The sequence below is a fragment of the Lissotriton helveticus genome, assembly GCF_964261635.1.
Source record: "Lissotriton helveticus chromosome 1_1 unlocalized genomic scaffold, aLisHel1.1 SUPER_1_unloc_92, whole genome shotgun sequence".
Lineage (NCBI taxonomy): Eukaryota > Metazoa > Chordata > Amphibia > Caudata > Salamandridae > Lissotriton > Lissotriton helveticus.
The window spans coordinates 313695-336554 of record NW_027611739.1 but is presented as its reverse complement, the minus strand read 5'-3'; the positions used below and the strand labels follow the sequence as shown (position 1 = coordinate 336554).

The 22860-nt window shown below is 49.5% G+C and overlaps 1 protein-coding gene across 1 annotated transcript in view; it reads right to left on the bottom strand.

Moving 5' to 3' along the window:
* Nucleotides 1-21008, bottom strand: part of LOC144806639 (uncharacterized) — a 72819-nt gene extending 51811 nt beyond the window's left edge. The window contains exons 1-2 of the mRNA XM_078672956.1: nt 20849-21008; nt 6565-6629 (exon numbers count right to left, since the gene is read on the bottom strand). The gene's annotated coding sequence lies outside the window, so the exon portion shown is untranslated. The remainder of the gene's footprint in view (nt 1-6564; nt 6630-20848) is intronic.
* Between the last annotated feature and the right edge of the window lie 1852 nt (nt 21009-22860).

Here is a 22860-nt window from a genome sequence, read left to right as displayed (position 1 = left end):
ACTTTGACCGAATCAGAGCAGAGGTTGTTAAATCTGGTGATAATGAACATGGAGTCAAACCTATGCAAATTGGAACTATTAGAGGCCCCCTTTCCAAAGAAGAGAAAGAAAAGCGTTGACAGAATAATCTATGGCTTTATTGTGGTATCAGTGGACATTTTGTAAAGGAATGTCCCAAGATACCAAAAACCTTCAAGAAGGAAAACTCTCTGCACCACCAGTAGAAAGAGTTGGGCTGGTGGTTTCTAACAAGGATTCAACTCCAATTTCTCATCAAGTGGCCATTACTCTACAATCGTCCGCTCCGCACCTCATTCTGACGATGACCCTAAGATCTTGAGACAGAGTTCTTTCAGGAGTGGCCGTAATGCTGGACTCCGGTGCTACGGGGAACTTTTGTCACCTCAAATATCCCTTGAAAATTGGTCTGAGGCATTACCTAAAAATTGAAGTGAGGCAGTTAGTGCTGTTGAGGGTATGAGGGTACAAATGTATCTTCTGGCCAAATAACCAGTCACACGCAAGTTGTGGAACTTGTCTCTGTCGAAGATCAAAAGGAAGAGATTCAATTTACCTTGATCGATGCTCCGCAGTTTGGAATCATCCTGGGTTTGCCTTGGTTAACTGAACACAACCCAACAATTAACTGGAGTGATCAAACCGTGACGTTTAACTTAAGTTATTGTTTGGAAAATTGCTTCGGAGAAGAGCAGAAAGAGCAAGTTGGAAATCCAGCAGCTTTATTATGCGAGCAAAAGATGATGGTGTATGAGGTGCAAACTGTGAGTCTTCCGGTAGAATATCAAGAGTTTGCTGAAGTTTTCAGTGAATTGGAATCAAAGAAGTTGCCCTCACATCCGTAGTATGACTGCAAAATTCGATTTGGAACCTTGATCTAACCTTCATTGTAGCCAAATGTATGCGCTTACTGAAGCTGAAAACCGGCATCTTAAAGATTACATTCAGAAATACTTAGAAAACGGGTTAATAGGACAATCACAGTCCCCGTTTCTTCATTGTTATTTTCCGTTCCGAAACGTGACGGAGATCCGAAAACGTGTATAGATTATTGTGCCTTGAACAAGATTACAATAAAGAATCGTTATCCTCTTCCCCTGATTTCAGTTCTTCTAGATCAACTAAAAGATGCCAAAATCTTCATGAAGTTAGATTTACAGGGGGTGTGCCATTTAACTTGAATGAGAAGTGGAGACGAATGGAAAACAGCATTCAGAACAAAGTATGGATTATATGAGTACCAAGTGATGCCCTACAGTTTGAGCAACGCTCCTGCAGCCTTCCAGTACTTAATTAATGATGTCCTGAAGGAGTTCAATGATCAATGCGCGATTGTTTACATCGAAAACATTTTCATTTATTCCTCATCAGAAGAAGATCAGTAACAGGTCAATAGAGTTTGGAATTGCCTGAAGGAAAGCGAGCTTTACGTAAAACTTGAAAAGTGCGCTTTTGGAGTGAAACCTGTGGATTTCCTGGGATTTGTAATTGCTCCAGAAGGTCTTACCATGGATGCTAAAATGAATAAGGCGTTCTTAAATCGGCCTCCTCCAACCTCTGTGAATGAAATTCAGAGCATAATCGGATTTGCAAATTTCTATCGCAGATTCATTCAAGAATTTTCCCTGAAGGTACCTCCAATTACTAAATTGCTATAGAAAGGACTACCTTTTTAATGGTCTGCCGAGGCAGAAGATGCTTTCCAGTTCCTGAAGAAGAGTTTTGTCCACTGCGCCAATTCTTCTGCATGCAGATCCTAAGCAAACGTTTTACCTGGAGACTGATGCTTCTGAACAGGCCGTCGGAGGGGTACTTTCACAGAGACACTAAGAGACCAAACAGTTGCATCCGGTGGCATATTACTCTAGAGAATTGCAACCAGTGGAAATAACTGATACTATTTCGGATAAAGAACTACTCGCTTTCAAAGATGCATTCCAAGAATGGCGACATTACCTTCTCAGAGCAAAACATGCGGTGACGGTATTCACCGATCACCGGAATCTTCAGTTTCTGAAGTCTGCCAGAACCCTCACAGCATGCCAACTTAGGGGGTCCCTGTATTTCGCCAATTATGACTTTGTAATAATTATCGGCCGGGAAGAAATAATGGAGAGGTAGATGTCTTGTCTCGCATTGACACAGATGGAAGAAAGAGTCCCATTAGAGATTGTTGGACTTAGCCCTTTTTGCAGGGTCATCCCTAAACTTTTTGCCTTCCTCCTGTATTTTGTCTGACCTGTTTTTATTGGTTTAATGACTATGGGCACTTTGAAACTGCTGATCAGTGCTAAAGTGCATATGCTCTCCCTATTATAAATTAATGTATTAATCAGTGGTTCCATGTTTGGCTATTTGGTGTACTTATCAGACCCTAGTCTAGTGTACTAAGTGTGCCCTGGGCATGTAATTCCAAATCCTGCTGTTGGGCTTGCAGCACTGGTTGTGCCGCCCACAGAAGCAGCCTTGTAAAATGTGTCTAAGGTCTGCCATTGCAGAGCCTGTGTGCAGTGTGGTACTGTCATGCTGACTGGGCAAGTGCACCCACTAGCCAGTCCCTAAACCTTCCCCTTTCTTCATATCAGACACCCCTATGGTAGGCAGGGTGCATTGTCAGTATATGGTAGGACAAGCCCTGATGTGTGTGGCATGTCCTAATAGTGAATTACAGCCATTTTTGTTTTATCACTATTGCAAGGCTACCTGTTTTCCATAGGCCAGAATGGGCTGTTAGAATTGTTATATTTTATAATCCTAACTGACTCAGAGAACATGGTAGAAATTCGAGTTTAGTATGCCTGAACTCAGAATAATAAAAATACATCTTTTAGTGAAGTTGGTTTTAATATTCTGTGTTTGCAAATACCACTTTTAGAAAGTAGGTATTTGCTTGCCTAACCTTTCAAGCCTGCCTCTTCTAGGTTGTGTATTCCTTTGTCTTATTTTGTGAGTGACAGTGCTGGGGGATTCCGAGAGACAGGATGAGTCACTGAGTGGTGAATAGAGAGATCTGCATCTAGATGGGAGGGAAGAATTGCACCTGAACTCTGAATAGGGCTGTGCCTGCCTTCCACAATGCTGACTCCACCTCCTGGGAAGCGGCTGATGTCTCTGCCCTGCACACTGAAAGAAGAGAAGGAGTCCTGTAAACAAAGTGCTCCAGGACTGTACATGCCTTCCACAATGCTGGCTCCCCTTCCTGTGGGGCGTCTGATGTGCATGCCCTGTATGTGAAAGGAAAGGAGAAGTCTGGTAAACAGAGTGCTTCAGAACTGGTTTGGACTGGGCAGAGGCCTCTCTCCCCTCAGAGAACAAATGATTTTGGGTTATAAATATTGGGACCCTGATCCCATGAAATTAGATCACTTTGGACTACAAGAAAAAACCTTTACTAAGGAGAGGAACCTGAAGAAACTGAGGAGAGACTATTCCCAAGCTGAAGTGCTGCTTGGGGGATTGGCCTGCAGGGGTGGCCTTGTTGGCAAAGGAAGGAGAAATTAACTTTGTGTACTTTGCTTTCAACTTGTGAAGGATCTCCAAGGGCTTGGAAAAGAGCTTGCCTCCTGCTGAAGTCTCAGGGACTACAGACTTCACCCTCAGCTCCCCAGAGTTCTTGTGGAAGTGCCTGTTGCTGTTTTGGGCCTTCTGAGGAACGGCATGTCGCAAGGAGCTGGAAGCGCGACTCAACGAGAAGAGGCGTGTCGCTGTGCCTGCCGTCGCAACTCCGAAGAAGGGTGTCGCTGCTGGAACCGTCATACTGCACCGCATCGGGGCAAGCGTGTCGCAACAAAGAGGAAGTGTGTCTCCGTCGCTGCTGCTGCCGTCGCAACTCCGAAGGAGGGTGTCGCCGATGTAGTTGTCGCTTTGAACCGCATCAGGAGAAGAATCTCGGAACAAGGTCGGAGCATGTCGCCGTCGCTGTGCCTGCCGTCGCAACTCCGAAGGAGGGTGTCGCAGCTGGAACTGTCGTATTGCACCGCATCGACCAAGAGCACCTCGCATCCCCCGAGAATCGCGCCACGGTCGGAGCTGCTGCCTTCGCATCTTGGATGTTGCCGCTGTTGTTGTCGCATCGTGTGGAAGCTCCACGCATCGTGGGTGAAGAGCGTCACCGCTGGAGCTGCTGCCGTCGCTTCTTGGATGTTGCCGCTGTAGTCCAGGCATCGAACCGAGATCTTCTCGCATCCCCGAGAAGCGTGCTGCATCTGGAAGATCTTCACGTCTTTATTTCTTTGCACCTGAACTTTGCTGCATTTCCCATCGCTGCGACATTGCTTTTCGTGGAAGCGCAACGCAACCTAAGGTACATTGACGCAGAGTGTCGCATCTAAGAACTGAACTGAACTAAGCTTAAATCTACCACCTTAAAGTAATCAGAGTGTGTATTTTTGTCATTTATGGTCTTGTGGTAACTACATAAAGTCTACTTTTTTTTTATATATAAACCCTGTGTGGTGTCCATTTGTAGTGTTGGCACTGGGTTACCGTATGTGGTCACAACTGCATAACTTACAATGCCTCTGAAATAAGCCTAGAGGGTGAGCAGGGGTTATTTTAGGAGTGTAATCCCCTTGTCCTGACCAGAGGAGAGGGTCCCTGCGTGTCACTAGTACCTACCTGTGCCAACGAGAGACCCCCAGATCTAACAAAGATCAAAAGATAATTCCTGAAACTTAGATTGTTGGAGCCACTAGTGAGAAAACTGTCGTAGACAAGGTCAATGAAGCCTTAACTTCTGAAGAAATGCGGACCTGGGCAGAGAAGGAGTCAACTCAAGAAATTGTCGATGGATTACCGTTTCATTCCAAGGCCTTGTACTTACCAATCAAAAAACTTCAACAACAAGCATTGATCGACTGTCATGACAGTCCTTTGGCTTGTCAAACTGGAATCCATCAAACGGAGGAGTTGTTAAGGAGACAGTTTTGGTGGCCAGGGTTGTCCAAAGATGTTCGAGTTTATGTGGAAGTCTGTGAGATTTGTGCAATGGGGAAGATAGATAAGCTGGCTCCTAAGGGTTTATTGAGACCTTTGCCTACCCCTCCATTTTCCTGGCACACTGCGACTATGGATTTGATTGTTGAATTGCCTTCTAGTCAGGGATTCAGTTCAGTATTAGTCATAGAAGAAGCCTCCTAAAAAATTGAGCATTTCGTTGCCCAGAAAGGGAAGTCATCTGCAAAACAAATAGCCACACAATTCAGTCAAAGTGTTATTACGAAACATGGCATTCCAAAGGCATTGATCACAGATCTGGATCTCAATTTCTATCCTATTTTTGGAAGGCTTACACAAGGGGTTTGAGAATTGAGACACGTTATTCAACGAGTTTTCATCCACAAACAGATGGTCAAACTGAAAGGGCCAATCAAGAGTTAGAAAAGTATCTCATACTGTTTCTCTTGGATCAAGAGGCAGAGTGGCTTGATCTTCTTTGGACCGCAGAGTTTGCACATAATAATGCTAAGAATGCCTCTACTGGTTTTTCCCCTTTCTACTTGAATTATGGAAGGCATCCAAATTCTGTGGTTTCCTCTAAAGAAGTGTCGGTGCCTGCAGCACAAAACTTTGTACAGCATCTTAGCAAGGTACACGAGTCTGCCACCAAGAACTTAATGAAAGCTAAGGAACGCTACAAGCAAAGTGCAGATAAAAAAAGAAGACCTGAACTAGATTTGACTATAGGGGACAGGGTTTGGTTAAGCACAAGAAACCTAAAGCTTAAATGAAATAGAAAGTTTCAAACCTGATTTATAGGTCCATTCTTGTGGAGCAAGTAGTGAATCCAATGACTTTCAATCTAAAACTACCACCACATCTAAAAATACACCCAGTGTTTCATGTTTCTCACCTTAAAAAGGTTTCACCTCATCTGAAAGAATTGAGAAACTGAGAACCTATTTTAGTGGAAGGACGAGAAGAATTTGAAGTTAAAACAATCCTAGTTTCAAAGTCCATTCGAGGGAAAATCTTCTATCTTGTAGACTCGAAGGGTTTTGGCCCAGAGGATAGGTCGTGGGTGGAACAATCAGATGTTCATGCTCCCCGATTAACTAAGATTTTTCACTCGTAAACTGCTCACAAACCTCAACCCGGAGGCTTAACCATACGAGGGGGTACAGTCAGGGTACAGGAAAAAGGAATCAAAGCTCTTCTTTGTCCCGCAGTATCTGCCATTGAACCGATATTGCAAAGATCACCCGCTCGCAAAAGGTTGCGGGTGATTATACTGCGGAACCGGGCATTCTCCCCTGTACTACCAACAGGGAGGACTGCGGTGGAAGTTGCCGGTCTAGTCCTGTTGCACTGGACACGGGCACGAGGTCTAGACAAGCTGTGAAGTGCGCTGGTTGATTTTAGAACCACGCTCTCATCAACGGATTTTCTGTAGTCTAGTTAGATAGAAAAAGTGCAGTTTTGTGCCAGGCTTATGGGCAGGTTAGAGCACTTCGGTGCGTCGGCTAGTTAGGTAATTTAGAACTAGAGAGAAATACCAATTTAAAGTAAATAGAGAAAAAATATATAAGGTGAAGAATTAATACTTACCCATTGAATACTTCAGTTCCTGATTTCTTCGTTGCTTGGTTGACTGTGGAAGCTCCAGAAGGTTTCTAAGGGAGAAGTAAGAAGAATTCAGAAGATAAGAAAGTAAGGCAAAGAGTGAAAGAATGAAGGAGTGAAAAACAATAAATTAACTCACAGAGTTAAAGGATGCTAAAATGTTGTTTATAATGCAGGTTACCATAGAATAAAATACTTATATTGTAGAATAGAAGAGGAGCAAAAGCCATAGGCAATCCGGGTAAGGAAATAGAGAGAGAAAGAGTAAGAAAGTGAAGAAGGAATTGAAGGAAATTAGTAATGGTGTTCTTTTCTTTTACAGCGATTTCCACTCATGCTTAAAGATAGAGAGGGAGTAAGAAGGGAATAAAACGGAGTAAGGCAGAAAGGAAGAAGTAGAGTGGAAGAGACAGAAGGTCAGGCAGTCTCTTCTCTGTCCCATTACCCTTTCCCCCGGCTGAGTTCGCACGGCCACTAGTTAACTCTTCAGTTGGTGGCTGTGGAAAAACCAGGGGTGGAATTTGAAAAATCTCATTGTTCTGCTCCTAGGAGTGTCTGCACTGTCAGTATCACAACCCTTGACAACAAGCCTCACCTCCTCTGCACCCCCTGGACAGGCCTCACCTCCTCTGCACCCCCTGGACAGCCCTCACCTCCTCTGAAACCCCTGGACAGGCCTCACCTCCTCTGCACCCCTGGACAGGCTTCTCCTCCTCTGCACCCCTGGACAGGCCTCACCTCCTCTGCACCCTTTTGGACAGGACTCATCTCCTCTGCACCCCCTTGGACCGGACTCACCTCCTCTGCAACACCTTGGGCAGGCTCACCTCCTCTGCCCCATGGACAGGCCTCACCTCCACTGCACCCCTGGACAGGCCTCTCGGTGAAGGATTCTCATTAAGGACAGAGGAGCCCAGAGTTCATTCCACCCCATCCAGTGCCTCTGACTCCGCCCTGAGTCTCGGGGCGCTATGCACAGGCCTCGAAGAAAGACACTGATCCCATGGATAGGCGTCTCCTCCTCTGCACCCCTGGACAGGCCTCACATCCTCTGCACCCCTGGACAGGCCTCAGCTCCTCTAAACAGGCCTTGCCTTGCCTGACCCCCTGGACAGATCTCGCCTCCTCTGCACCCCTGGACAGGCGTAACCTCCCATGCAGCCCTGGACATGCCTCTCCTCCTCAGCACCCCTGGACAGGCCTCAGCTCCTCTGGACAAACCTCTCCTCCTCTGTCACAATGGACAGGCCTCTCCTCTTCTGCACCCGTAGACGGGCCTCTCGTCGTCTGACCCCCTGGACCGGCCTCTCCTCCTCTGCACCCCTGGACAGGCCTCTCCTCCTCTGCTACCCTGGGCAGGCCTCACCTGCTCTGTACCCCTGGACAAGTCTCACCTCATCTGCACCCCTGGACAGGTCTCTCCTCCTCTGCCCCCCTGGACAGGCCTCCCCTCCTCTGCCCTCTGGACAGGCCTCTCCTCCTCTGCACCCCTGGACAGGCCTCACCTCCTCTGCCCCTGGACAGGCCTCACCTCCTCTGCACTCCTGGACAGGAATTCCTCCTCTGCCCCCTGGACAGGCCTCTACTCCTCTCCTCCTCTGGACAGGCCTCTCCTCCTCTGCACCCCTGGACAGGCCTCTCCTCCTCTGCACCCCTGGACAGGCCTCACCTCCTCTGCCCCCTGGACAGGCCTCTCCTTCTCTTCCCCCCTGGACAGGCCTCACCTATTCTGACCCCTGGACAGGCCTCACCTCCTCTTATCCCTGGACAGGCCTCTCCTCCACTGCACCTCTGGACAGGCCTCACCTCCGCTGCACCCCTGGACAGGCCTCTCTTTCTCTGCTCCCTGGACAGGCTTCTCCTCATCTGCCCCCCCAGGACAGGCCTCTCCTCCTCTGCCCTCTGGACAGGCCTCTCCTCCTCTCCTCCTCTGGACAGGCCTGTCCTCCTCTGCACCACTGGACAGGCCTCACCTCCTCTGCCCCCTGGACAGGCCTCACCTCCTGTGAACACCTGGACAGGCCTCGCCTCCTCTGCACCACTGGACAGGCCTCACCTCCTCTGCACCCCTGGACAGGCCTCTCGGTGAAGGATTCTCGTTCAGGACAGAGGAGCCCAGAGTTGATTCCACCCCATATAGCGCCACTGACTCTGCCCTGGGCCTCCAGGTGCTATGCACAGGCCCCGAAGAGAGACACTGCTCCCCTGGACAGGCCTCACCTCCTCTGACCCCCTGGATAGGCCACGCCTCCTCTGCACTCGTGGACAGGCCTCCCCTCCTCTGCACCTCTGGACAGGCCTCTCCTCCTCTGCCCCTCCTCTGGACAGGCCTCAATTCTTCTGCTCCTCCTCTGGACAGGCCTCACCTCCTCTCCTCCTCTGGAAGGGCCTCTCTTCCTCTGCCCCTTCTCTGGACAGGCCCCTTGGTGAAGGATTTCATTATGCATTTTTCAACCCACCCTTCCCCCACGCAGACAGGAGTAAGAGTTAATACCTCACCTACTTCCCAAAGTTCTTTCCATTATTTCATGTAAGGCAATAAACTGCTTCCATCTCAAATTTCGAATGACAATTGAATTTACTACAAAAGACTAAAATAATCCCGGAAAAGAAGATTTATCCTAATGTGATTTGTGCAGATTCAATAAAGTGCAAATTCTTACTTCTTCTTAATTTTCCACTTCGAGTTTGAATCCAGACACGGAGAGGGTCCCAGATTTGTATGCCTTTATTACGCCGATTCCTCCCTTTTTGCCTATATATGGCTGTTTCTAGACATTGCTAACGACCTACCAAGCCATTGTTGATAAGTCGGTGCATTAACATCCACCCAGGCAGCCGCAATACACATCTGTAAAACCGCCATAGAAATAAAAATCAGTTCATGGCCTGCCCTACGCCGATTAGTCTCAAACGTCCCGAGCCGGATTACACACTCAGGGGCTGAGTCTGATGCGGGTTGGAAATGCTTCCTGACCGAATCGGGTTGGAAAATGGTTTCCGACCCACTCGGATCAGGAGAGTACGATGCATCCGGATGCCTCCAGATACAATTTGGTTGAGCACATGTTCCTAACCGCATCAGAATCAGGTCCTGGGTGGGAATGCTTTCAAACCCGCATCAGAATCGGGCCCTGGGTGGGAATGCTTTCCAACCCGCATCAAAATCAGCCCCAATGTGTTATTTCAGTTTTTATCACTTCTGATAAAAACTTTATGGTACCTTTATAAAATTTCTGCAAAACCTGACATGATGCAAAAATATGAACACTCTAGCGCCCCCTCCATTTCGAGATTTTGTCAGGTGTATAATACAAAAAGAAACACGTTTTATAAAACTGTGCCTGTGACCTAGCAGATATCAAAACCGACTGCAATAAGTCATGAGCATAAAAAATGTCTCATCGGACACTCTTACCTTCACCTTTCATTTTTTGGAGGTTTGTCCATATCATCTGGGAGGGCTGCTTACTTTACTTTGGGTTATCCTTTCAATAATTTAAACTTTCCCAAATTTAGCCTGTCCCCCTCCTTTCCGTTCAAGAAGATCTCTCATTTGAAGAAATTTAAATAAATCCCGCCAATTCAAAGTAAAATCTTCTTTCAGTTCTTCGAAGGATCGAAGACCAGTGGGGGAAAAGAATCAGCCAATTCTATTTACTCCCGCTCTCTTGCATTTTCCCATACAAGTGTCTCTAAATACTTCTGGGAGTGTAAACTTATTATTTACGGGTGTGTGAAATGATAATCTACCAATGCCACATGCTCTCCGCATGGCACTGCATTTTTTAAAAACACTCAAGATGGTCTTGAGTCGGACTGTCTTGCAGTAGCTGTCATGCAACTGATGCCACAGACAGCCACTGGTTTCTTTCCTTAATATAAGTTCAAAGGGGGAGGGGATCTTATCCATCTGCCCATTGTCCCTCATCATTCTTTAGCTCACTACGCCACCTCAGTGCAGACATGGCCATATGAAAATCAGTCTGACCCTGTGCCTCATGGGAACAGTCCAGCCCGAACTGCCAAGCCATGTCTTCCCTGGACCGGAAGCAAGCATCCTAGGACCGGTTTCTGGTTAATCAGCCGTCATCAGCCATGCTAGCTTGAATCCAGTGGCAAAGTGAGCACGGGAGCCACGTCTGGGCATACCCTGCCAACTTACGGCCAACAAAGCGATACCAAAAGGGATGATGGACGGAGTGTTGAACATTACAAGCACTCACTCCCAGTCAACTGATCTGGGTTTAATCCATCATCATTCTTTAGCTCACTCCGCCACCCCAGTTCAGACATGGCCATATGCCCTGAAGGCATGCCAAAGGCAAGCCAGTCTGCGCCCATCCATGCATGGACGATGCCCAGTGACAGGAACCCTGGTCCTCTCCACTCCCGCTACTACCTACTGCGACCCTCCGTGCCCTCAACCCCAGCCACCCTTCCACAAGCTGGTGCCTCACTGCCCCATACAACATCGAGGGAGCGTTCTCTTGCGCTTCCTGCAAATTCTCATGCACTTACCCACACCCAACACTCACCGCATCCGCACCAGCAGCACCCAAAACCCCACTCTCTCGTAAGGGCTGAGTCCGGCCTCCACTTGGGAGAAAGTGAAACCCCTGGTAAGGGCTGAGTCCGGCCTCCACTCAAGAGAGAGTGAAACCCCTGGTAAGGGCTGAGTCTGGCCTCCACTCGGGAGAGAGTGAAACCCCTGGTAAGGGCTGAGTCCGGCCTCCACTCAGGAGAGAGTGAAACCCCTGGTAAGGGCTGAGTCCGGCCTCCACTCGGGAGAGAGTGAAACCCCTGGTAAGGGCTGAGTCCGGCATCCACTCGGGAGAGAGTGAAACCCCTGGTAAGGGCTGAGTCCGGCCTCCACTCGGGAGAGAGTGAAACCCCTGGTAAGGGCTGAGTCCGGCCTCCACTCGGGAGAGAGTGAAACCCCTGGTAAGGGCTGAGTCCGGCATCCACTCGGGAGAGAGTGAAACACCTGGTAAGGGTTGAGTCCGGCCTGCACTCGGGAGAGAGTGAAACTCCTGGTAGGGGCTGAGTTGGCCGAACTTTTTAGCGTTTCAAGCCTCATCATAGTTTTGGTTCTTACTCGAAGGAATAGACAAAATGTAACCTGATTTCTTGCGCTACCAGTCAAGACCATTAGTAGTTGAAACAATTCCATGGAAGGCAGCTCCATAGAGACAACCCCGTTTGGCTGAAGAATAAAGAACATGATTCATGAATATTATTGTTCAGTTCATATAACTTTCTTTCACATCCAGATGACTTAACCTGGGGCGTTGAACTATTGAAGGCGAGGGAGAGAAATGTTTAATAAAACTCTTTAGGGAATGTATCCTTGTAGCAGTGTCTAGAATTGGGTGTAGCTAAGGTGTTAAAAGGTTAGCGTTGAACAAGTGACTTCACCTAATTACCTTTATTTTACAGCCTAATTTTAAGAGAGCCAGTATAGAAGCAGAAACCCTCAAAAAAGCAGAATATAGAGAGAGAGAGTTCTAAGTTCACCAAACAGGGTAAAAAAACCTAATCCTTCAAAAGCGGGGGAAGTTTTACGGGGAACTCAAAACTTAGGTTCCATCTGAATATTATGTATGCTTTCTTTTTGAAATCTCGCTCCTCGCAGTTCCTATCCCCTAAGCCCCTTTCCCTCGCCTGGCCACTCCAATACTCTGTGCTAATACAGCATTCAGAGTTGGTGGTGCCTGGGGGTGGATCTCTCGATCTTACTACAGACCCCAAGGAAGAACTGATTGAGAGAAAGACACCACTGTCCTCCCACTGCTGAAGAAACCCCCTCAAACCCTTTAACGCTCGCCAAGCACAGGCCGATCTCCCTGCTACCATTCCCGGTTTACATCCTAGAGAAAATGGTAAACAGACACTTTGTTGAATACCTCAAGGACCACCAGCTCCTCAAAACCACTCAGTCTGGTTTGAGCCCCAACCACAGCTTGGAAACTGTCCACATCCCCGCCATGGATGACATCCGCATGACTCTGGACACAAGAGACATGGTGATCTCATTCTCCTGGCCCTCTCTGTAGAGTTTGAGACAGTCTCACACCCCATCCTTTTCCAACGCCTCCAGGAGATCAGAATCCAACAATACGCACTCCGATTGATCTGCTTCTTCCTGACTGGAAGAACAAAGTCAGTCATCCTGTCACCGTACACGTTGCATGCCGGTGACCTTGTCTGCTGAGTTCCATGCAGATCTTTCCGGAGCCTGACCCTCTTCAAAGCATTCATGATCCCTTTAGCTGGAATCATCCACTCTCATAACTTCAAAGTCCTCTCCTATCCTGACACACAACTGTATCTTATGGCCAAGACGCCCAGTAGCCAGATGAAGTTTTATTCCTGTTTGACTGGAATTGCCCACTGGATGAAGATCAACTGTCTAAAATACTGACAGACTTAAACCGTGATCTTTGGGAAAAGCACGTCAGCGTGGGACTCCACCTGGTGGCTACTAAAGATAGGACGAACATCTACCCTCACCACCCATGCCAAGAATCTCAGGATCATCAAAGACAGCAAACTTTGACCCGCCCGGTCAACGCAATCGCCTCCAAATGCTTCAACTCCCTCCACATCCTCTGCAAGAACTTAAAGTGGATCCTCACAGAATGCAGAAAGACCGGCACCCATGCACTCATAACGAGCAGACTGGACTACGGCAACGCCCTCGATGCCGGAATTAACAAAACCCTGCTACACAAACTCCAGACCAACCAGAACACCTCAGCCAGACTAGTCCTCTGAATCATATTCTAGTATGGGCACCCTCAAATTTAGAGATGTACAAAAAACAGTTTTGTAAATTGGCCATTGTGACCCAAATTCACAGAAGAAAATGTTGTCACAAATGGCATTTTTGTCCTACTCATTTTCAATATTTCGTTATTTCAACAGTCAGCATATTTGGGAAAATCTTGAGGGATCTACACATATGGCCCCTTTCTGAATTCTGAGTTGTGTCTACTTTCATAAATCTGCAGTTTTCCTGGATCCCCCTCGCCCCCCCCCCCCCGGGTTTCACAGTGGATTACACCAAAAACTGGAAGAAAGTTGAGGGCACAAAAAATAGGCAAAATGGCCGAAAACTGTTGTAAAAAAAACAGTTTTTGTCCCTATAAGCTGGGAAGATGGTGACCTTAGCAAAGCAAATGTATGATTATGTCATTTATAGGGAAAAAACAGTTATCTCTGGAGCACTTTTTCCTTATTTTTTCAAAAAATTTAAAATTTTGCTATATTTTGCCTATTTCCTGGGTCCCCTCCAGGGGAATCCAAAAACCCTGGGTACCTTTACAATCCCCTGGATGTTAGACATAAGAGGGTGCCAAATTTGCCATGTGTACCTTTTGTGAAAAAAAGTTATGTACCCTAAGCACAAACTACCCAAAATATGTTAAAATAAAGTGCTCAGCACGTGGGGGAGGGGAGAGAGAGGGGCCAGAATTTAAGGGGTCAATGTGAGCAGTTAACAAACATTTCAGGTAGATTTATTTTCCAGAGCGAACAATTAGGGGAATTTTTCAGCAGAAAACTACTAATCCAAACAAATCTGTGGTATTTGCACATTGGATCTTTCGTTAGTTGAAATGATCTTTAAACATGAAGCTCCTGGTTTGATCGGAGTCAATTACAGGGCAGAAGTTACACGACATTGTGAAGACAGAGGCAACATTGAGCACAGGGGGGCAGTAACATTTGTTGTACATGCACATGCAGTGTATGCGTTTGAAATGTTTTATTCATGGGTGAACTTTGGTCCTATAGATGCCGGTACTACGCTTTCCACTCCTTCAAAGATGCAGCCGTTCCTACTCAGCCCCACGCATATCACGACCCGGTGAACCCTTTCACCCGTCCAGTTCACAAGATTGGTTTGTGGGTCACTTAGCCCCCACATACCTCAGAATGTCAGACAGGGTTCCCCAAAGCGGAGAGCACCCGATACCGTACTGGCTCGGTACACACAGTATCCTGTCTAGGTGGCTCAGACAGTATGTATTGCAGAACAAAGCAGGCAGAGCGGGTCGAGTCGGACCTGTACCACAGACACAGGGTTGCATACAAACAATCTGTCCACAGACTATAAGCGCCACTACGTGCAAAGTGCCTGTAAAAAGCAACAACACTGCCTTCTGGATCGCTTGCAACACCAACCAGAGGAGCAGCATTCTGGCGATGAGACGTCCCCTTGGAATTGAGCCACCTTCAGAGGCGTACAACACCTGGGAAAGTATCTACACTGCTACGCAAGGCACACCCTCATTGGTGTTACTACCTGATGTACTACGGAAAGTACAAATGAGTACAAGGCTGCACCCTCCCTAGATCTAGGAATGAGATGAGGTATCAACCGTAATACCCATGGCACGCCGTCATGGGCGGTACTACCCGATGTACTAAGGCAAGAATAAATGAGTAGAAGGCTGCACCCTCCCTAGATCTAGGAATGAGATGAAGTATCAACCGTACTACCCATGGCACGCCGTCATGGGCGGTACTACCCGATGTACTAAGGGAAGAACAAATGAGTATAAGGCTGCACCAGCCCTAGATCTAGGAATGAGATGAAGTATCAACCGTACCACCCATGGCACGCCGTCATTGGTGGTACACCCGATGTACTAAGGCAAGAACAAATGAGCACAAGGCTGCACCCTCCCTAGATCTAGGAGTGAGATCAAGTATCAACCGTACTACCCATGGCACGCCTTCATGGGCGGTACTACCCGATGTACTAAGGCAAGAACAAATGAGTACAAGGCTGCACCCCCCCTAGATCTAGGAATGAGATGAGGTATCAATCGTACTACCCATGGCACGCCGTCATTGGTGGTACACCCGATGTACTAAGGCAAGAACAAATGAGTACAAGGCTGCACCCCCCCTAGATCTAAGAATGAGATGAAGTATCAACCGTACAACCCATGGCACGCCTTCATGGGCGGTACTACCCGATGTACTAAGGCAAGAACAAACGAGTACAAGGCTGCACCCTCCCTAGATCTAGGAATGAGATGAGGTATCAATCGTACTACCCATGGCACGCCGTCATTGGTGGTACACCCGATGTACTAAGGCAAGAACAAATGAGTACAAGGCTGCAACCTCCCGAGATCTAGGAATGAGATGAAGTATCAACCGTACTACCCATGGCACGCCGTCATTAGTGGTACACCCGATGTACTAAGGCAAGAACAAATGAGTACAAGGCTGCACCAGCCCTAGATCTACGAATGAGATGAAGTATCAACCATACTACCCATGGCACGTCGTCATGGGCGGTACTACCCGATGTACTAAGGCAAGAACAAATGAGTACAAGGCTGCACCCTCCCTAGATCTAAGAATGAGATGAAGTATCAACCGTACTACCCATGGCACGCCGTCATGGCCAATACTACCCGATGTACTAAGGCAAGAACAAATGAGTAGAAGACTGCACCCTCCCGAGATCTAGGAATTAAATGAATGGGAAATCTTAAAAGAGTTTCCTCAATCATGCTGAGCCGAGAAGCAGCAGCTTTGGCTATGCGGCAGAGGCTGCAGCAATCCCTGTTCAAGAGTGTGAACAGGAGCCACCTAAAATGATTTTGAAACATATACTTCTGTGGGCGTGACACCTTGGGGTCACGAGTCATCAAACCGCAGCTCACAACAAAAAATGAGACTGAGGGTTCTGGTGAGAAAAAAACAACACCAGAGACTAGAAAGGATATAAAAAGACGAAAAAGACTAACAAAAATAAAAGGACTAAATTTTCATCAACTCAGAAGTCCAGCCAAGGTGGATACAATTTGACGGACCATAAAAAAATATAACTGCCAGACTGGCACCTGTATTCTAATAGCATTACTTCTCATTCTTTTTGGGCCAAGAGGAGTGGACGGACCGAATCAGAACAAGACACTGAGGTTAGTGTAAAGAAGGAAGAGAAGGGTTGAACTCTATTACTCATATCAATAAAGAAAGAAAGGAACTTTATTAACTAAAGAAATTGCCATGCAAACTACGGATACTTCTGCAGAACAGGACTTGGGTGATGGTGCTGGTGGACAGCCCAGCTGAAGTGAAAATATTGCGCCAGATTCTTCGAGAACTTCTGTTGGTGAATCAGACTGAAGAATACATACAGTATGAAACTCTGATGGACATGTAAATCCTCCAGATAGTGTTCAGATTGTGAAAATACTAATTGAGAGCTATACATACACAAATATAAAGCTATATTCTGCCCACATTTATCAGCTGCCGACAACATCCTTCTTGCAGAGGGTCACAGTCCCAAGCCTTTATAAGGGATGCACCCTCAGGAGAGGAGGTAAAATTGTTAGCATTTTCCTCCTACAAACCCGGGGACCTGAGGGAAAAGAATGCGCGTGAGTGAGCTTTAAAGTAGGCTCCAGCGCTGTATGGAATCCAAGAAGGGTTTGATAAAGAATCCATTCTACAGGTCATTGCTGAGCCCCAAACAAAGGCTCAATATCCTCCGAAGCCTGAAGCAAACACAACATTAAAGCTATCCGCGGTCAGCTGAAGATCACGCCATTATAATGCCTTGTAGTTTTACATTGAATAATCCTCTTTTTCCAGTTTTAAAACCTGATTGAACATACAGAATAGTTTTAGATTAAAGTTGTTAGACGGGCGAGCCCAGGGGAGACAGAAGATGTCTGACTGACCACCCCGGGACCCACCAATCTTTATGGAATAGGCCGAGCGCCGTCGAGAGGCCTCCTTGGCGAGGCTCCTCTCTTACAATCGTAGCAGACGAGCAATCACACCACTATAAAGGGACACCACACGAGGGTCGATTCTTAAGAGTCTTTATATATAGAATAAAGGCAAGTTCTCGCAGCAATATATACACAAAGGGATTGAGGGATCCTTAAAGTCTCGGTATCAGGGAGAAAGGGGTAGCGGGACAGTCTTGGTGCCAACGGCACTAGGATACCCGGCGCACAGCTCTCAATCCTTGAGCTGGGGGGTACAAGGAGCCGCGACAGCGTCAGCAGGGCTCCGAGGATGGTTCAGCGTGGTCGGGCCGCGACAGCGTCAACAGGGCTCCGAGGATGGTTCAGCGGGGTCGGGCCGCGACAGCATCAGCAGGGCTCCGAGGATGGTTCAGCGTGGTCGGGCCGCGACAGCGTCAGCAGGGCTCCGAGGATGGTTCAGCGTGGTCGGGCCGCGACAGCGTCAGCAGGGCTCCGAGGATGGTTCAGCGTGGTCGGGCCGCGACAGCGTCAGCAGGGCTCCGAGGATGGTTCAGCGTGGTCAGGCCGCGACAGAGTCAGCAGGGCTCCGAGGAAGGTTCCAAGTACAGGAGTTCTTATCAGGATCAGCCGCGACAAGGTCAGCAGGGCTTTGACTCCAAGATACAACTGCCTTCTTAATCCAGGGCTCGCCCAGATATAGGACTGGAGTCCTTTGATGTCCGAACCCTCACGCCTGGGGGTCAGAGGTGCCGGGATGAGGGTGTCCAGACACCCAGCAGGAAGGTGTAGCCAGCTCCCAGGGAGGCCGGAGGGCGATCGATACCAGGCGTCAGGGGACGGCTGGGGGGCCATCAAAACTCCCCTCCTCTTAGATCCGTCGAGTGGCCACTCTACCACCTGGTGGGATCTTGGTGCTCGATGTCGGGGCTTCGCTGGGGCCGTGGCCGGGGTCAGGCCGAGGCCACGTGCTCGGGACATGATGGGCCCAAGATGGAGTCGGGCCTGAAATGTTGGTCCGGAGTGGTGGCCGGACCTGCAGATTTGGGGCGAGTAGGGTTCGCTGGGATCCAGGGGGGAGAGCCGTGGGTTGCCAGGGTGGCTGCTCTCATCGAGAGTTCGTGGAGGGTAGGGCCAGGGGGGCGACAGCGGGTCGAAGGAGGGCCGATGTCGTCCCGGGCCCGCCATGCGGGAGGGGTAGGACCACGCCACGAGGCCGGGTCCAACAAAAGTCACACACACTCTCATAAGCTGTACAATGGACTTTTCAGACAAAATATAGCGCCTGAGAGGGAGTGTCTAAGCTCTTTCTCAGTTGTTATACATGATTTCCAGTGGCCTTAAAGAATAGTCCTGGTTTATTTGCAGCATCAATTATGGAGCTCTTACAGAAAGATCCAGAGGCGACATCTTACATTGACAACATTTACACAACAGATGATGACGCAGAACAACACCCTACCAGGGCGGAGTGTACAGTGACAATACCGGCAGCAACAGATGATGACGCAGAACGACACCCAATCAGGGCGGAGTGTATAGTAATAATACTGGCAGCAACACATGATGACGCGGAACGACATCTGACCAGGGCAGAGTGTATAGTGACAATAGTGGCCACAATAGATGATGACGCGGAACGACACCTGACCAGGGCGGAGTGTATAGTAATAATACTGGCCACAACAGATGATGGCGCAGAACGACACCTGACCAAGGCGAAGTGTATAGTGACATTACTGGCCACAACAGATGATGACGCAATGGCCTGCATCTTTAAGTGGAGTTGATGTAACATTTGAGTATGATCTGACTCTCGGCATTTAAGAATGTATGCACTATACACAAACTATACCACAAAGTCCTAATATCCTACCCACGGAGGATTATAAGAGAGTCTTCTATACAGATGGCTCTGCATGTCCTGTGGTTGTTATGACACAGAAATACTCCGTGACATGCGCTGCATGCAGGGAAATTGTGAAAATGCCAAATTCAAACCACTATAGACTCACATTAAAATCTTTGGTGACCGCACTGCACAGCTCGCAGATATTCACGCCTTGCTGCTCACATGACAGAAGGCTGATCCATCCATTCTCACACTGATAGTGTCAGATTCATCCTTCTATGCAAGGGTACAATGTCGATTTAGCACAATGGCATTTGAAAGGTACCAGAGTTTCAAAAAGGAAACCCATTAAAAAAAAGTAAGTGCAAGGTAAGCGGTTTTCTTTTTTTTAATTTTAATTTTCCTTCATCATCGGCTGTTGACTCCCTCCTCACCCCGCCCCGCCCCACCACCCTTACCTGCACGGGCAGTTCCAGTGCATAGATTCCTTATAATGCACTAAGATGCAGCGCATAGATCCTGGATAGAAGAGCCCAGCTCAGCCCCCAGGGGCCCCTGGATAAAAGAGCCCAGCTCAGCCCCAGGGGCCCTCAGATAGAAGAGCCCAGCTCAGCCCCAAGGGCCCCCGTATAGAAGAGCCCAGCTCAGCCCCAGGGTCCCCGGATAGAAGAGCCCAGCTAAGCCCCAGGGCCCCCAGATAGAAGAGCCCAGCTCAGCCCCAGGGACCCCGGTTAGAAGAGCCCAGCTCAGCCCAGGGGCCCCCAGATAGAAGAGCCCAGCTCAGCCCCAGGGCCCCGGATAGAAGAGCCCAACTCAGCCCCAAGGGCCCCTGGATAGAAGAGCCCAACTCATCCCCAAGGGCCCCCGGATAGAAGAGTCCAGCTCAGCCCCAAGGGCCCCCCGGATAGAAGAGCCCAGCTCAGCCCCAGGGGCCCCGGATAGAAAAACCAGCCTCACCCCAAGGGGCCCCTGGATAGAAGAGACCAGCACATTCCTGGGGCCCAGGATAGAAGAGCCCAGCTCAGCCCCAGGGGCCCCAGATAGAAGAGTCAAGCTCTGCCCCAGGGGCCCCTGGATAGAAGAGCCCAGCACAGCCCCAGAGGCCCCCAGATAGAAGAGCCCAGCTCAACCCCAGGGGCCCCGGATAGAAGAGCCCAGCCCCAGAGGCCCCAAGAGCCCAGCTCAACCCCAGGGGCCCCGGATAGAAGAGCCCATCTCAGCCCCGGGGTCCCCTGATAGAAGAGCCCAGCTCAGCCCAAGGGCCCCCAGATAGAAGAGCCCAGCTCAGCCCCAGGGCCCCTGATAGAAGGGCCCAGCTCAGCCCCAGGGTCCCCCGGATAGAAGAGTCCAGCACAGCCCCAGGGCCCCCGGATAGAAGAGCCCAGGTCAGCCCAGGGGCCCCCGGATAGAAGAACCCATCTCAGCCCCAGGGGCCCCTGGATGGAAGAGCTCAGATCTCCACAGGGGCCCGGATAGAAGAGCCCAGCTCAGCCCCAGAGTCCCCTGGATAGAAGAGTGCAGCTCAGCCTCAAGGGCCCCGGATAGAAGGGCCCAGCTCAGCCCCAGGGGCAACTGGATAGAAGAGCCCAGCTCAGCCCAGCTCCTGCAGAGATTCCCTCCAGGATTATTCAGTCTATTTCTACAAACACAGCAGAAAGTGATGACAATCTCCTACCTGAGCAGAGACCTGTGCAGACATGTCCAGGCTCTCTCCCCCTCCTGGGGGGCCGTGGTGGGGCAGGGGGAGATCTGGGGCCTGAGGGGGGTCTGTAGATGAAGGTAACTGCACAGACAGATGAGGTTCCTTCCTCCTCTGCAGCAGGCTGCACACAAGGAGAGACAGGAAGTGATGTCACCCCGCTGCTGGTGCTGTCTCTGCCGCTGCTGACCCGGAAGAGGAAACTCTTCTCCTTACATCCAATGTGCATCTCAGTGGGTTTCATCAGCAGGCGAGGAGCGCCCTCTGGTGGCCGCTGACGGAACCGCCGCAACCAGGCTCCAGCAGAGAAACAAGCATTGGCGCCTGCAAAGACACAGACATGGGTGGACACTCAGAGTCCATGACAGGGTCTTGTATGGGAAACAAGCATTGGCGCGAGCAAAGACACAGACGTGGGTGGACACTCAGAGTCTATGACAGGATCTCGTATGGGAAACAAGCATTGCCGCCTGTAAAGACACAGACGTGGGTGGACACTCAGAGTCCATGACAGGATCTCATATGGGAAACAAGCATTGGCGCCTGTAAAGACACAGACGTGGGTGGACACTCACAGTCCATGAAAGGATCTCGTTTGGGAAACAAGCATTGGCGCCTGTAAAGACACAGACGTGGGTGGACACTCAGAATCCATGACAGGATCTCGTTTGGGAAACAAGCATTGGCGCCTGCAAAGACACAGACATGGGTGGACACTCAGAGTCCATGACAGGATCTCGTATGGGAAACAAGCATTGGCGCCTGTAAAGACACAGACTTGGGTGGACACTCAGAGTCCATGACAGCATCTCGTATGGGAAACAAGCATTGGCGCCTGTAAAGACACAGATGTGGGTGTTTCTCTAAGATGCTCACAGTCCATGACAGAGTCTCATATGGGAAACAAGCATTGGCGCCTGCAAAGACACGGATATGGGTGTTTCTCTAAGACGCTCACAGTCCATGACAGGGTCTCATATGGGAAACAAGCATTGGCGCCTGTAAAGCAACAGACGTGGGTGATTTTTTTTAAGACGCTCGCAGTCCATTGAGACAGGGTCTCATATGGGAAACAAGCATTGGCGCCGGTAAAGACCTGGGGGGTTAGATGTGACAGTTTGCGTGATGTGAAAGTAAACTCATGGTTGGCTCGCGCTTGTTTTACTTGTACTCCTCAGCTTGTAGCTAGCTGTTGGGCAGTGCGACGCTGCTGTTTATACTCGCGCTCTTCAGCGGATTGTTCCGTTCTATGCAATGGCAACCGTTGTCTTCGAGGCTAAGGAGATCACCGAGCTGTGCGTCGTGGCCTGGACATCAGGGGAATCAAAACTGCACTCATTCCTCGCCTTAAACAGCTGAGGCACTGTTACAGTTCTTGTGCCATTTTACAAAGGGTGAGGCCGCGTTTAAATCAAACCTCTGTCCCGGCTGTGGCTGTCTGTCTGGGCTGAAGTTGTCTGTCTGGGCTGTGGTTGTCAGTCTAGGCTGGAGGAGATGGAACGAAGTGTGAGAGGCAGCGGGTCCTCCTGGAATCCCCAGCAGCCACCCCTGGCCTGGAGGGGCTCAGCACTCAGAGCGCAGTGCTGCAGCTCGGAGGCCAGTGGACAGAGGCAAGGCTAGGGGAGAGAGGAGGGGGTGCAGGCTATGAGAGCACAGCCCAGGGGGGCACGGGCTAGGGGAGAGAGGAGGGGGTGCTGGCTATGAGGGCACAGCCCAGGGGGCACGGGCTTGGGGAGAGAGGAGGGGGTGCAGGCTATGAGGGCACAGCCCAGGGGGCACAGGCTAGGGTAGGGAGGAGGGGGTGCAGGCTCTGAGGGAACAGCCCAGGGGGCACGGGCTAGGGGAGAGAGGGGGGGTGCAGGCTATGAGGGCACAGCTCTTGAGTCTCTGGAGGGAGGATGAGTCAGACAGAGCACGGCCCACGACTCGCCCCTCCCGGCCTCTTTACAACCCGGGGGTGCAGGGCTCTTAAGTATCTGGAGTGAGCA